Here is a 16,424-nt window from a genome sequence, read left to right on the forward strand (position 1 = left end):
CATTGAGGCAAAACATTTGCACCTAATTGCTTCCAGGATTTGCGACATGGAAAACGATTGTAACCCCGAAACGGTACAGAGCCGTCACCTTGCACAAGTCATCGTCGTCCTCGGCTACATCCCTTTTGCCCTTTAAAAACAGGAAGGATTCAAGGCCACTCCGTCTCTCGTTCGACAAGATGACAGGACACGAATGTGTTGCATGTTTTGGCTTGCTTTCATCAATCATCCATGAACCAGGACGGCAAGGAATGGGAAGGTGAGTGATGAAACTTCACACAACGGCGCGGCGAACGACATAACGGCTGCATCGCTAACAACGTTACCGCTTGCGAATGTGATTAATTTCGAAACAAAAGCATCCAAAGTGAAACGATGAACGGCAAATGAAATTAATCAATTTTGACGCCACTCCCCGCGAAATGCTCAGCTTCCATCCCTGGGAAAAGAAAAACGAATTGCGATCGGCGTTCTGATGTTCGAACAGCGTGTAAAATTAAAACAAATCCAGAGTTGGTAAACCATACCATTGATGCAAAAGGGGAGCAAAAAGAAAACAAATTTTCCATCCAATTCAATCGCATTTGATCCACAGCGAGGGAGCGGCGGAGACCCCCATCTGGGTGTCCTGTTACTTATGCTTCAAGCTCAGGCTCACCTACAGGTGCTACAGGTGGCTTTCGTTTGTGAATTCATGCATCCTTCCGGTTTTTTCTAGTGAAAAACAGTACCGCGTTGAAAATCTGTAAGGAAGAAAAATGTGTAATCGACGAAAGCGCAACACCGTAAATCAATATTGAATTTCAGTCAATGTCAATGGCAGACACGGTGCTACCGGAGCTAGGATGCCAGCATGGTAGCGATTATGATGGTAAGCGGTTAGCTCGCCGGGCAGGGTGCCCAAGTAATCGATTTTAAAACAATCAAATAATCGTTCATTTTCCGTCACCCATGTCATTGGGGACTGACTAGAGCACAGTGCGCTGTATTGACGCCAGCAAACTGGCATATTGCATAGCCAAGGTGGGCGTAATAGGTCATCCATAAAATACGTAACCAGGGGTGTATCAATTACGCAAACTAAGTCACTAAAAATCATCATGTCGCGAGAGAAATACTTCGGTGCAGTGCAATGAAATGTGATGTTCTAAGGTGCTCCACCTTCCGATAAGCATTACGTAATCCGTCCGATAAGCATTACGTAATCCGTCCTTATCCGTCTTTCGACAAAGAATTTGGGTGTAGTTTATAAAGCTTTTGTATTTTTAAAATGAGCCAGCGATTATGGGATATTTTGAGCATTTTAATCTATCTTGAGTTGTATGTTGAAACGAATCAGCATCTTCAACGTGTTCACAATGATGTTTCATGCGGTGGCAGCCAGCAACTAAACATTTTACATATTTGCTTGCTGGATTTGGCGCTGATATCGGTACTTTTAGTAGATTTTTGACTAGTTTCCTGTTGGATCTATGATTTCCACCACTATTACTGCGCTGGTGCTGTCTTGGTCCTAACTATCGTCGCATCGAATCTAGTTCTAGCTTTATATCCGAAACAAGTAATGTCTTTTGTCTCAGTTACTGCCACTGTGCCATGATCTTTTTAGCAACTCAAATTTTTATGCAGATTGTGCTGACACTTTTGTCTTGGTTTTGGTTTAGTATGTGGTAGATTTGATATAGTAAAGAAATAAAGCTCTATTTTTTACTATTAAAGCAAGTCTCCCTCATTGTATAGCAAATATTCCCGACCTAAAGACGTCAAACGGCTACTTTGTACCACCGGTGACGCGGCAGGTCAAACCACGCCAACAATTTCTTAACGTCCAACGCCAAAGAAATGACCGAAAGAGGTTTGACACAAAACGCGGGACCAGCCAATGTGCGAAGGTGGTGTGCTGTATTTGTCACCAGCCACGGTGTTCCGTGCCCGATTTGGTGCGAGGTCGGTCGGGCCAGTTTTGGCTTGGCGTGCGGAGCGAGCACCATTGTCTCGGATCGAAGCGGATTGGCATTCGTGTGGGCATATCAGGTGCTTCAACTTCGACGGGAGGGTGTATCCAGCACACACACATAGACACTAAGATTAACGATCGTCCGGTCTCCGTACAATTTCCGGGGAGAGAGAGAGAGAGAGTACGTCAGTTGCGATCGGCGCTTGGGCGGTGCGTGGGCGATGGTGGCCCGTTGGCTTCACAACCTGTGCTTGGGGTTGGTAATGAGTTTTTTGGCATACTTTTTTTTTGTTCGTTCGTTTTGGTCAGACATTAGAGCCCACGCTTGCGGTACGTGGTCAGAAGATTCGTCCGAGAGCTCGTCGAGAAAGAAAGATTCGTCGCAGCGTCCGATGACTTCTTCTGCGTGAGCTTTTGGATCGAAAAGGTAAGGTTGTTTATCTTGCGAAATGAGAAATCATCAACGGTACGCAAATAGCAGCGATGCGAACGAGCGGAAAGGACTTGGAGAAAAGTTCCGTTAGGAAAAGAAGCGCAAAGGGTGGGATTATATTGATTCGTAGTTATTAGTAGATATTTTGAAACAATTATTAATAAGGTATGCCTGGACTTTCTTGAAGGGGTAACAAAAACCCTTTGAAGTGGGTCTAGAGAAGGAAGAATTTGGTAAATTAGGCTGAAGAATAGGTACCCAACGTAATGATTATCAAGCGAATAAATATTCCAAATTGGGTTAATTTAATACAATTCATTACTGAGCAGTGGCAGCCAAGATTTGGAGCAGTTATTTGAAACTTTGACTCTTTAAACTTATACAAGATATCATTGAACTTGCCCTATACATCCGACTAAAAGGCTGAATTTGAGATTATTTAAAAGACATTGGTTTTGTTATTTGTTTGTTATTACACAATTATAGAATTATGTGCTCGGCTCTTGTACAAACAAACAATAATCGTTTCAAACGGATTGACTTAAACGTCAACCTCACATTTGCCTTGTTGCAAGAGAATGGGAAACAAAGTTAAATTTTTTTTAGAACAGACTGGGACAAATTTTAAAGCCCAGAGGTGTAAACAGAACGACACAGAATTTGAAGGACAAGTCTTGTCTTGGCGCCTCTTGTGAAGGAAGCGCAAATGCTTCCGCGAAATCTTTTTAGGGAAGTAAATGAAAAGGCATAGCACGCGAATTTCTTTTGGACACGTTTAAGGCGATAAGTAAATATTCCTGGAAATGATTTCTATTGGCGTAAAGCGTAAAGCGTAATGGTAGGTAGGTTTTTCGGGAAAAATATTATTTACTTAAAAATAGAAACTTGGACGGAGTTTTGTTGAGCCGTCTTATTATTAACTTTACCTTAAAATAAATGTGGCTTAAAACTTGAAGAAATTGAATTATCATTTGTGTTTAACTTTTCGGCAAATTGTTAAATAGGGAATGGGAAACATACAAAAAAATATCATAACCAGCCGGGGATATAATTTTAATGATGCAGTTTACAAATTTAATCATTGTTAGCCCCCGTCACTGTTGACCGCAATACGAAATAGATTACACCAGGTAACAACTATGTTTTATAGGTATAAAAGTTTGTTTTGGGGAAGCCATTAGTAGACAGAGCGCTGTAGATTTATGACGCTAGCCATTCATCTTTAACCCACAATACCGTGTCACAAACCTTTTATCGTTGAATTCGCTGCTCAAACCCATCGTTATAAAAATGTTATACCCCGCACGGTAGCCTTTAAAAGCGCGCGCTCCGCTAATGATGGAAGGTCAGCCATTATGAGCCTAGAAGCGCACAAACGTCCAACGACACACCTTATAAAAACAAAATAGACAGTGACCCCGTGATGGCACTATCGATCTTGAAACCCAAAACCTCACGAACAGCTTATTCAGGGGGCAGGCCGAAACAACAGCAGCCGAAAAATCGTTTACCGCACCATTTTTGGCCACGACCAGTCGACCACCATCGCGCCCGCTCAAGTGAGACTCAAGGAAGGTCTCTTGGGGCGATTCAGATTTCTGAACGGCTTCTGGCTTCTCGGACGCGAACTGAACGCGTGCACTTTATCGACTTGCCACTAATGGCGATGGAAAGCGAAAGCCTTCCGCCGGCGTTGGGAAATTGAAGCTCCGATCGATTTCCATCGGCCAAGGACGAGGCCGACGGAGCATGGCTGGGATCGCACGAGTTTTGACGGTGGGCCAAAACATGATGGGATGGTTGGTGGCCACCACCATCACCACTAGCACAGATCAAGCACACTTTTCGGCATTTAGCGAGCAGCCCAATTTGACTGACAATCAAATGCAGTGGCTGATGCTGGCGGTGGAAACTGTCGGAAAGCTAGTTATGCGATTTGTGTGAGTGTGTGTTTTCGAGGCACTAGAACTCACGAAGAAATGGCACGGTGGGTGGAGGTTGCAGTGCTGTGAATGAGTGGTAATTAGAAATCGGATCATCAAACCGTTTAGCCAGGTTAGTGGTACGCCTACCGCATCATGTCGACCTTTGCTGGTCGGCGTATTAGAAAACTTTTACATCAAAGCCTAATGCCAGCGCCATGATGAAGGCTTACCACAGCCGGCCCTTTTGAAATGGTGCACCGTTCTCGTGTTGCAGCAGTGCGCGGCGCTGTTGGCAGTCCCCATAATTGGCAGGCCGGTGATGCAAATCCTCGCAATGTGGTTCGCGCCACTTTTAGCCAACGACCACAATCACCGCGATGCCAAAAACCGCAATTAAATTACTACACCCCAATCGAGTACGTGATAGTGTAGGGCTTTCTTCTCCGAGCGGATCGAATTATTGGGAATGGGGTGGTTTCTGCACCCATGCATGCACCACCGGAATAAGCGGTGGAGGTGCAGTTTTTGAGGTGGTTTAGGTTTCGAGTGGGTTTGCAATGTGCATCAACCAGGCCAACTTGTGCCAATGCGCGGTTCGGCGAGAGGTTAATTTACATGCAATTGAGCTCAATCAAAATTGACGTTTTTGCCGCCCGATGGTAGTTCGTGAGTAAAATTGATGTGAAATGGTCTATTATCTCGTTGGGCGTAAGAGCTTGGATGCAATGAATTCATTAGAATGTGTCTATTTTAGAAATATATGGTTGCTATTATGAAATGTTGGTTTATTGAAGTCGGTTTTTCATTGAAGCTTTTAGACCAGGGGTCTCCAAACTACGGCCCGCGGGCCGCATGCGGCCCTCAAGAGCTTAAAATGCGGCCCCGATGACTTTGCCAGATTTAGAATAAATATTAGGTTATTTTGACTTTTTCAAAAGAAATTGTATTTATTTACATTTCTTAGACAAAAATCAAGCTTTAGTAACACGAATCTGTTCAAGTATCGTTAGTATTTTGTTATAAAAATGAGATTTAAACGTTCACTCATCAATTATAGGTAACATTAAATGGCCCTTAACATAGTGATTTTTGAAGCAATGCGGCCCGCGGACTGAAAAGTTTGGAGGCCCCTGTTTTAGACCAAAACAAGTTGCAATGTCAAACTTGAGCGAGCATCAAATGATTGACTGTGTAAAAAGAACGAATCAATTGGTTCGATTTTCGAGCCTAACATAACGAGAACAGAACAGTTCACAACAACATACAACAGAACAGTTGTTTCGGATGTTGGAACAATATTTAAAATTTAAAATGTATGTACTGGTCAGGGTGGCTTCATACATTATGATTACAAGTTTAAGGCTCGAAGAAGAAGCTTGTAATTCCTAATACTGGTTGTTGTTATCATCCTAATAGGTAGTATGTTGAGTTGCAGAACATCACAAACAAAATATAGTTAAATGATACTTGACTATGTTCTGTTAAATAAACAGAAGAGAACAGCCTAAATGGTAAAAAAATTGGAAAATGAATGTACATGGTTAAGGTTTTTATTCAATAGCTTCAACAAACTGCACATTAGCAGAGCTTGCGAGATACAAACGATGTATTTTTCTCTAGAGTGTAAAGATTGATGATAAAACAACAGAATGTGATGTTAAATTATGGCGTACAACATACATTAAGTACATTATTATGTATCCTGTACATTGTAGTTGAAATACTGTGTTATTCACAAGCTGGATGGATGGAAGGTGTAGCTTGCTGTCCATAATTAAACATTGAAATAAATAAATCAATTTGCTTACAAAATCAGTATGTCCTCCATGTCTAAGCTTAGTTTGCGTACACTGCAGCTGTGTTAGGCAAAATTCCTGCTTTGAATAAGGCGTAAAAAACTGCGCAGGTAAAACATCCTGTATGCTGGAAAATGTAGCTTCAATTTATGTTTTTCAATATCCTGTTTTTGCGCAACAAACATGACTTGGTTTGTGGGCTTGCTATTGCTTTCTAACTCGTTGTTACCTTTACCCTTCTCACCCACTTCAGTACATGTGCTGTTTGGCGTGCATGATTGATAAACAATTCGATCCCCGTACCGCCTACACCGCCGCGCACAAATAAAACCGATACCGAAGCATTAAAAATTTAACCCCACAAAAAGGCGGGTAACAATCGTACGGCGATTGTTTCGCGTGCACCCTCGGTGGAAAGCTCGATTGACGGAATGGAAGCAATTTACTTTCAATTTATTTCAACGCACCGCATGTTAAATGTGTGCGTGTGTGTGTGTGTGTGCGAGCACCTGGTGCGTGGGATGGTGCGTTCTGTTACTAATATTATACCGAACATAAGAACTCGTCGCAGTAGAAACAATTCCAACTTCTCTGCGTGTGTGCGATATCCGAGGCGTAGACGGTGCGGTATGTTTTGAAGGGAGGACAAAACAAAAACCACAGAGAAAACGTAAACTTTTTCCCAAGAAACAGTGATTTGTTGTGGCTTGGAAAAGAGGGTGACACTGCCTATGCCCCCGTACCTTACCGCAAGCCTGAATCCCGCCGTTGGCAAGGTTTCGCAAGGTCGCCGGAAAATGTCCACCCGACCGAACCGAACGGTAGCATTTTCAAAATCTTTTGTTTCGTGGTTTTCAGTGTTTTTGTGTGTGTGTGTGGTTTTGGGTCACCAAAAAACGCCTCCATTGATCCATGTCCCAATAGCGAAAACATGGACCTTTTCGTTTGAAAGAACATAGATGGTGTGTGATCGTGTGCGGGCGGGATCGATTGCGTATTATGTATGGAAATGTATGCACAAGATTGCCATGGTAACCTTGATCATCTGGAATGGCACCGCTGGATCGTGTGCAGGGGAAAAACTTGAAACGGCTCGGTGGCAGTGAAAACACCCGCGCACAACTGCCAGTCGTCTGAGTACAAGTTCACCCTCCCGGCAAGGTTCCCACACGGCGGTCCACGGTCTAGGCTGAAGGTGGCAAATGAAAAAAAAGCAACGCCATCGTTTGACAGATGGCGTTGTGGCTCATTGCATTTTACACAAAAAGCTATTTTACCGGCTCGGCCGGCTGTGCTTGTGTACAGAAGTAAGGTTTGTTTGCTCTAAGCGGTACAAAAATCCAACGCACTACACAAGAGTAGAGCGGAAAGCTTTCGCTCGACACAAATCATCTCGATGAACAAGCATTAGCTGCAGGAAAGAAATGCGTACAGCCGGGCTCAATATCGTACGAGAGGAGGAAAAAAGGTGTTACCCAGTGCGGCATAAATCAAGCAGCCCCCATCGCCTTCGTCATTTCGTTACCGGCCTGAATCGCTTGTCCCAGATTCCGTACTGCCCCGTGATTATCGCATCGGTAACGATTGAGCCGTCAACGCGGGGAGGGTGTTTATGATGTGTGTATTTTTTTTCTTCTCTTCCTTCAAATTGTTTTGGCTCACGCAATTAAAAAAGTTTCACATACGAATGGATTGGAAAGAAAAGATTGGGACCAAACGAAAACGACGGTTAAATGCTGGCCCATATAGAAGCGGGCGGAAATTATTTTAATGTGTGAGAGAGCTTTGGTATGAATTTTTTTTTGACAACAATTGTTCTTCCAGTACAACAACATCAGTGAGTTGGACGATTAAAGCTTTGCTTATGGTTTTGTTGAGCATTTGGAAACCATGCGAACCAGCTTGAAATGGATTTCAATGGCTGCGCGTGACATTAACGAAGTAAAATGGTCAGACTGGATTAGTACAGAATAAATTTAACTTCTTACAAGTTTTATAGAGAACATTAAACCATTTGCACTAGAGTTGGATATGTGTGTTTAATTTAAACCTACTTTAGTAAAGTTGCTATGAGTTCCTATTTCAACAAATGAAAGTATTTGCACTTCAATGCCAAAAGCTCTTATGGCGCGAATCCTTTTTCCTTTTACGACGTATTGAATGTATATACTCCACAGTTGGTTCAGGATTGAGCCACAAGCTGAACATTAGATTTTTGAAGAGGCCCAAATTACGTATAATTTTACTTGAAGAAACAAGAAAAAGAAAAAAATCTATTTCGATTACTTTAACATAAACGAACGTTCACCCCTGTGCCATACGCTTTACGCTCCAATAAATCTAAACCGTATCTATTTGGATGCTCCAAAGATAGCGTAACGTAACGCAGCACGATCGGTTTGCACAAAATGGTTCAACATTGCATAAAATTTGACAGTAATTATTTGCGGCTGGAAAAAGCGAAGAGCTAGGCCACGATAGTCTATAAGACCTCTGTCTGTTCGTATCACTTTCATAACAATTCACTCGCAATTTTGACGTCGGAATTGGGAAAGAGATAAAGAAAAGCACACGAGCTAGTATCAGTACCACCATCGGGCCCGTATGCATCACCGCGGCGGAATGTTACCGATTTACAATCTAGAGCTTAATAAGCAGGGGCAGATAGCGAACGAACTGCAGCTGGATCGCCCCCCGAACGGATGCTGATCGCGTGCGCTTGGAAGCCATCTGTCAGTCAAAGCTGGTACGGCGCGTGTGGCCTCCTCAAAACGCTTTGCCGAGCTTTTGCGTTGCGTAATCGTAATCGTTTCATTGAACCGCTCGGCTGCTCGGCCAGACACGGCGCGTTCGTTCGATGCCCTTCGTTTGTTGTTTTTAATACTACCCCCTGCAAGGGATAAGAGGGGGAGCTGGAAGAATGGGGTGGCTTTCACGTACGAGATCAAGTCCGAAAGGCAGAAATGCGATTGCTGAGATAAGTAAGCAACACACACAGAGAGACCAGAGTCACAGAGACGTTTCGGATGTCAGCTTTTGAAAAACCAGTCTTCGATGGCGGAGGGTACATCGTGTCCAAAAATGGAATGCCGCCTGTACGGACCAGTTTCGGTCACCTCTTTGCCCCGTACATGTGTGTGTGTGTGTTTGTTTCTTCTTATGAAATGATGCGAAAACGGGGAACCCTTTTTTGTGTGTGGGCTTTGCGATGGCACAGCAACGCCGCCAAAGCTTCGAATTTGTGTTTTAAAGTCTTGTGGGTTGTGGGAGGATATTTGATTATTTGCGGGTTTGGCTGTTGATATTAAAAGAGGTGAACAACCTCTCTCCGTCGGCTGTCGTATAAAACCCGAAGTTGGATGAGCTAATGGGAGGACATAAAAATATGCAGATTATATTCTGCGGTGGAACTCTTTCTTTTATCCTTTCGTCATCTTCTGCCAGGTTATTCTGAAAGCTTGCATCCCGAAACCAGCACAGAACAACAAGCCAGGGAGAGGTGACTACCGTGTATGGTTCGAGACATTAAGGGGATAATTTATTCCAAAGACTTTTGTGCGTTTAAATAGTGTGCTGCTTTCCAATGCTTCTAATGCTTGCCAGTGAGTCATGTATTAGTTTCGCCGTTACCCATCTGTCAAGTGATAGTGATGGGATGAATAAAGGCCCAACGGGAGGACATAACAGTTCTTCGCCCAGGAAAAATGACCTGCCATTTGTGGTGATATTTAGACGAGCAAATTAAATACTTATGACCTTTTGGGAAGCAGTGGAACCGTGTTTGCCGCTACGCATGCCTACTGCCAGCCTTTGCTTTGATCCTTTCCTTAGCTTTGGCGTACGAGAGGATATGAAGCGGCGTACATCCCTGGGCGTTAATTACGTTAATTTCGTTAGAGAATTCCAGTTAACTTGTCTGGTCGGGCGTTCGCCCACATACCACATGTTTGGTGTGTTGGTGTGTGTATGTGTGTGTTTGACCGTGAGCCTTTGAACGGCACCGTTGTCGCATGCAGGCAACCCACCCAGCAGAGGCAGCATCTAGCCCGTCCTCAAAACGATCCGATCCGAGCTTAACCCCTCGCCATCCGAAAAACGTTGTTTATGGGATGTGGTGTAAACGGGACTGAGTGTAATAAATTTAACATCACCGAGAGTAAACAGAATTGAGTATGTAAGCGCTCTCTGCGGTGCTGTGCGCTTATTTTTGTGTAAAGATCGCTTCCCGCATCCCAATGTGTTTGGATGTATGGAGAGAGCAAGTGGTTGATAAAGTGTACTAACTCGTGTGATTCTGTCTAAGCAAACGAGGTGAAAATTATCAATTAATTTCTTCCTTCAGCCCACTGCCTGATGAAGTGTTGTTAGATGCGACAGGAGAGAGAGAGAGAGAGAAAGAGGGATAGGAAAATGGCTCGGAGGGGTTAAGTTGGCTGTCATTGCGCATCTTCCCGGCGGAAAGTTTCAAACACGTGAACAGCAGGCATAGCCACGTGCTTAGAACGCTCGTAAACAACAACGCTCGTGTTTGTCTGCTTCTCGACCGGAGCGGTTGATGCAAAACACATCATCAACGTTTTTAATCATGTTAAAGTTTCTAATTTTCGTGGCAATTTGTCGGTTGATTGTTTCCTGAGCAAGGGTGTAGAGAGAGGTTGTATGCTATACAGAAAAAGGATGTAATGGTTCGTTGGAGCATGAAAGGAAGGGGACATTTAGAAAAGTTAGATAGCATGATCGAGTTTCAAACAGGCGAGCGAGCGGGAAGGATGGATTGATGTCTCTATTGGGGGATATGTTTTTGGAAACGAGTTACTTTTTGGTAAAGTTTTGAAGCAACTTCTCCTTCCAGATTATAGTTTTCGCTGATGTTGTGTATGAGTTAAGATTAAGAACAATCATTGAGGTGATTTTAATTACGTATCGTGGGGTTTGCCTTCATCTATCTCAAGTAAAAGCCTTTCCTCTTGACAACATGCTGTTGTGTTCTGGGAAAACAGCGCACTTGCTCAGCTTTACAAGTTGTATTCTTCGGTTCAATCTAAACTGATGAAAGCTGCAAAGTTTCTAGATTGTGATAGTTTGATGATGATTTCTAAACCAGTGTGAATAAATACGAAATCTTCTTTTGCTTCAAATTGTTCTTACTTTGTTGGTTTTCTCCTATTTTGTTTTTAAATTAAACTGTCTCTGTCACGCTGTTTAAAAGAGCATAAATGTTGAATACAATCAACTGTGAGAAAATTCAAATGAGTTAAAAACCCAAAGAATTCACTATTTGAAATTGTTATAAATTATTCTAATTCTTCACATTATGCAGTGATTGAAGTTTTAAGCCTGAAACTTGAATATAATACGCTGTTCCGTATTTCGGTGCAAGCTACATTTAACAAGAATAATAAACATATCACTGCGATACAAATTGGAACGACAGTATAAGGAAGCATGAACGGAAGTCGAACCAGACGCCGTAACAATTCTGTTCGGTGGGCTCGTTCCCTCGTTCCAGGAACAAGTTTTAGCGACTTATGTCACAGCGTAAAAGTTTTCATACGTACAGCAAAAAAAAGGGAACCGAAGCTTTTGAAAAACTTTGAGTAGCAAAGTATTTTCAACAATTTTTTTTTTCGCTGTGTGACATCGAGTGAACCAGCAAAAACTGCTTCCTGTCATTTTATCGACACGGAAAAGCTCTTCATTCTTCCAGCGATGATTCTTTTCGAACAAGTCTGCGGGAAGAACACTCACTGTGCTGCATCTTGTGCAGAATACATGTGCATGTTGCAGGTTAGGTATAAAAAGAACGTGCAGGTGATTTTTTACTACAAAAATCTCCTCTACATGGCACAGCACTTCAACAGCGAAGTGACTTCGGCTGCCGTTTGTTTACGGATGAATGATGTCCTCCGTATCTAACGTAGCTGGTTGTGAAATTCTGCATCAAAAATTCCTTTTTCCAAGTGGAGGCTTTGGAAAACTATAAGCGTACGATATTGTGGAACGTATCCTGCTTGAGTGGACAGGCATATTGATACTGGCAAACATTTACTATCAAAGTGCGTCCCTGCTGCAACGCGCCCACTTGTCACGGCTTACCGATTGAAAAGGTTTTTTTTTATTTATTTCTGAAAAAAATTCTCTTATAGTGAAAAATGATTGATGTGAAAAATGTTTCATTTCCCGCGGTCGCTTCGGTTTTTTACATGAATCGTAAAACTCTCACACACGATTGCATGTTCACAGAGCGTTCCCAGATACAAATTCAAAATGCTTCAATGTTTGCCAACATAAAAATGGTTACTGTTTTTTTGCGGTACGTTCCAAACTCCCAAATGTACATAATTGATACGGCGTGCGGTGGTGTGCAATAAATATTGCAACATTATAATGTGATTTCGCGCCCCGGACGGTGTGTTTGTTTTGCATAAAATGCAGATGAGAAAAACGACTTGCCAATTGCCAGGAAGCTACGCTCCGCTCGGGAAGGGATGTGCGTGCCGCCCATCTCGCACGATGCTTTAATTACGTGTATAAATCATGCTTGCGGTATGCAATTAACTGCACATCGCTGCGGTTACGTACGAGCGCGCGATGTTACTGTCAACCGGGGCGAATTCGCTTATCAAATGCAACTCGACAAGCGCCCGGCCGGCGATCGCAGCTGGCTGACGAGCATCAATCAGTTCGGACGGGCGTATGCAATCAGAGCACTGCTAGATAACAACACATGCAGCTTGCAGTAAGGAGGAGAAGGAAGAGTTGGCGAACCAGATTGTTTCTGTTTCTGCAGCCCCTTATCCTCCCTACCCTTTATGCTTGTAAGTTGCCCGGTGCCGTGACCAGGATAAATTTGTCCGGTTTAGTTGCACTGTCACATAATACCGCGAGCGGACAGGAAGCTGTGGACCGGGTTTGCTGCACGTTTAGATTGAGAGCACACCGTCCGTCTTCCTGTTGGTGGGGGGAGCTGCATGGTTGACGAAAGTGAAAATGTTGATTAATGCTGCAAGATGCAGTTTCGCGGTGAGGTGATTTCTTGGACCGGAATCCAAACGAGCCGGAGCCGCGCAGCTGTGCGAGGAAGCACGAATTGCCCAAAAGCTACCCCACCAGCTTTGTCTTTTGAAGTTTGGTGCGGATTTATGAGCGTTAAACATTGACAGCATAACCGACACCTGCTGTGTTACGCGGCATGAATACCGGTCGTGCCGGCGCCCGCTGAACGGACGGATAATCCAAAAGGCGTTACGGCGTGGCGGCCGCGGTGAAAGGGTACGAGTGAAAGAACTGACTCGGTTGGTGATCTGTTTATTTGGGGTGAGTGTTTGGCAGTGAGTCGTGAACCATTATGCAATAAAAACGTTTGGCGTTAATGGTACGAGATCGTGAAAGAAGGGTTTATCTTTTAGAAGAAACACATTAAAAACAAGAAAGGTACGAAAAGGTTAACAGAAGCCAGTATTTAGTGGTACTTGATGATGATTGCTCCGTTTTATCATCCACCCCCAAATTCACACGGTAAGTTCATCTTAAACTTCATAACTGTGACAAAAATGAACCATTTCCCGTGGTAGTACACCAGCCGCCTTTCGTGGCAAACCATCATAGCTGAGGTCATAATATTTATGGTTCCGGTTCAACCACAAGCACCGGTACCAGTCGCTCTCGAAGTCAAATCTCTCCCATTCCTAGCACGTTTCATGTGCGGCGAAAGGTGTTAGCACATCTTCTCGCCGGGGAGCACTCTGTCGGTCCAGCTGACGGTGATTACGATTTAAAGTAGTGCTGTTACACCCAGTCCGCGTCGTGCGCTGTACACTCTCCGGTCGACACTATGCACCGAAACATTTGAAACGATTAATCACATCAAAACCTCAAAAAACGGAACGTTCGTCGTTTTGGTGGTGGCGTTTATTGAAAGAGTTTTGTTACCCGCTTTTCTCGAACCAAAGCTTTGCACTGAAGAGTGCGTCTGTTGCTTTCGCTCTTGTCGAAGGGCTCTAATTTCCATCCCCGGAGGCTCGCCCGGAACGGATTGTAATCTGGTTACGTTTGTACTGTTTGTATAAATCTAATGTACAAGCCAATGTACAAGAAAAAAAAAAACACGAAATGAAACAAAGCATTCGGTACGCACTTTCACCTTTCGCGGGCCCGTTTGCCTGTTTGCACCTTTGATGACAAAGTAGATTAATGATGTTACTTTGTCTCGCGCATGAGCATGAATAATTTCGCTGCTCGTGTGGTAATGATGTTTATAGAAAATCCGTGGGATGTGGGATTTGTGATGGAAGGTACAGCAAAACTGGGAGAAGAGATGTAGTAAAGCGGTACAAAACCGGGCGATCGATGTGAATAGATTATTAAGCTGTAAATGTTGGCAGCTAGAGGAAAGGTGCGATGAGATGCTGCTTGTTTTAAAGCTTTCCTTGCTTGTTTTGCAATAGAGTGTGGATGGAAATATTCGTCGCCTGTTTCTTTTTCAGCTTTTGATTATTCCTTCTTTTTGCCACAAATGACGTATCCTCTCGTATGCTTATCGATCTCCTATATCAGACCACGTTATAGCTACAGAGTGTTTCCTTCTCCTAAGGTACAGTACGAATGGGATGCGAACTTCGTCTGGCATTTACAGTAGGCCCGTGCGTTAACCATTAGACCACGAATGAGCTTTCCATTGTCTAGGAACAAAATCAGTAAAACCTTCAATCATTGAATTTGAGCCATATTTGAATGGAACATAAATGAACAAAAATATCATGTAAAATATGCTGGTAAATGTGCTTCATTCTGCAAAAGAGCTACTTGAAACAGTATTCAGAGTAAATCTTTAAACTAATATTTCAAAAGCACCGTGGAAACCCCTGCGGTATGCCTACTCATTGATTGATAAATCGAATTTTATTACCCCTAAAAAAACATTAACCACCCGGCTTGGTTTAATGGACCTAGCCAGCCTACGTCAAGGCTACAGGAGGTTAAAGATTGCGAAACCACCAGCCACCACCCACTAAATCAACCTATCCAGCCCAGACTCCACCCTCAACCCCAACCGGAAGCGCAACAAGCTTCGCTGTATCCGCTGGGCACACAAATCTTCATCTCCATTCTCGACCATTCCCTCGATGCTGCTAGCTTTAAGCCCTCAAAATGGGCCGTGTAGCGCTAACGCGAGCTCAGAATAATTGCATAAACATAATGAGATTCCACCCGTAGCGAGGAGTGTGCTTTAAATACGATGTTTGCCGTATTTTTTGCTCCCTGTCGCTCACAATCCCCGGCCATCCGTACGCCGGGACGCGAGAAATCAAAGGATCAGCTTCCTCGTTTCATGGTGTATTTTTAGGGCAGTGGGAAGACTTGATGCCTAATGCTTCGGGATGCGATCCAGTATCTTCCCAGACAAGGTTGCATCGGGCGGCCGGTTTACGCAGGCGAGAATGTATGGTCGCCGTCCGTTGCCGCCTTGTTGGGTCCGGTACGGCAACGGGCGTGCATAAATCTTTCAACAAAAGGATTACCACTTCGTTTCTGCCCGGGATGTAAAATCGCCTGGGTCGTGCTGGAGCAGTACGCAACTGGTTCGATATGTGTGCGTATGTGAGCATGTGTTAAAGGGAAGATTTAACGTATGGTGCTGCTGCTTCTCTGGCATCCTGTGGTAGCTTATTTCGTTCGCCTGAGCTCGATAAATATTGATCGAGTATAACTGGCATTAGCAGGGTTCGATGGCTTGCCGGCTCGTAGCTGCAGCATTGCTGACGTACAGCCTGGAGCCTGGAGGACGTACCAGGACTCGTACGCGGACTTTACATTGTTCAATGGTTGATGGAAATTCCAGCGCTCAATAAAATTTAATAACCGACCAAGCGCAATTCGTATGGAACTTTGCTTCCATAAGGCAAGCCTGCGCTGGTGGAACCTGGCACCATAATTCGACACCACGATGTGAGGACATAAAAATTGATCCAGGCTTTTGGGGTACAAAAGGGCTATAAGAAAACAATAACCACACAGAATTGCATGAAAGTGGGTCGTAATGAAAAAACAAAATCCCTATCTTGATTCAATAAGAGTACAGAAATTACATAGTTTCTTGACAGCTATGCGTTTTTTGTCATCATTTAGAATGATATTCAATTTAGTAACCTCTCCCATAGGTTTAAATGTTTGTCAAAACGTATTATTCTAGTTGGAATTTTTTTACAATTTTGTTTCAAAATACTTCATGTGAAGTTTGTCTGAATGCAGTTACTGTAGCTACTTTGTAGACCCGCTTAAATATAAGAGTTTTTATGTTGAAATGTTGATTG

The 16,424-nt window shown here is 43.5% G+C and overlaps 1 protein-coding gene across 5 annotated transcripts in view; it reads right to left on the bottom strand.

Moving 5' to 3' along the window:
- The window catches only part of LOC120908757 (mucin-19), a 178,336-nt gene that overhangs the window by 91,350 nt on the left and 70,562 nt on the right, over window positions 1-16,424 (bottom strand). The window lies entirely within an intron of this gene.

Source organism: Anopheles arabiensis, chromosome 2 (genome assembly GCF_016920715.1).
Source record: "Anopheles arabiensis isolate DONGOLA chromosome 2, AaraD3, whole genome shotgun sequence".
Taxonomy (NCBI): domain Eukaryota; kingdom Metazoa; phylum Arthropoda; class Insecta; order Diptera; family Culicidae; genus Anopheles; species Anopheles arabiensis.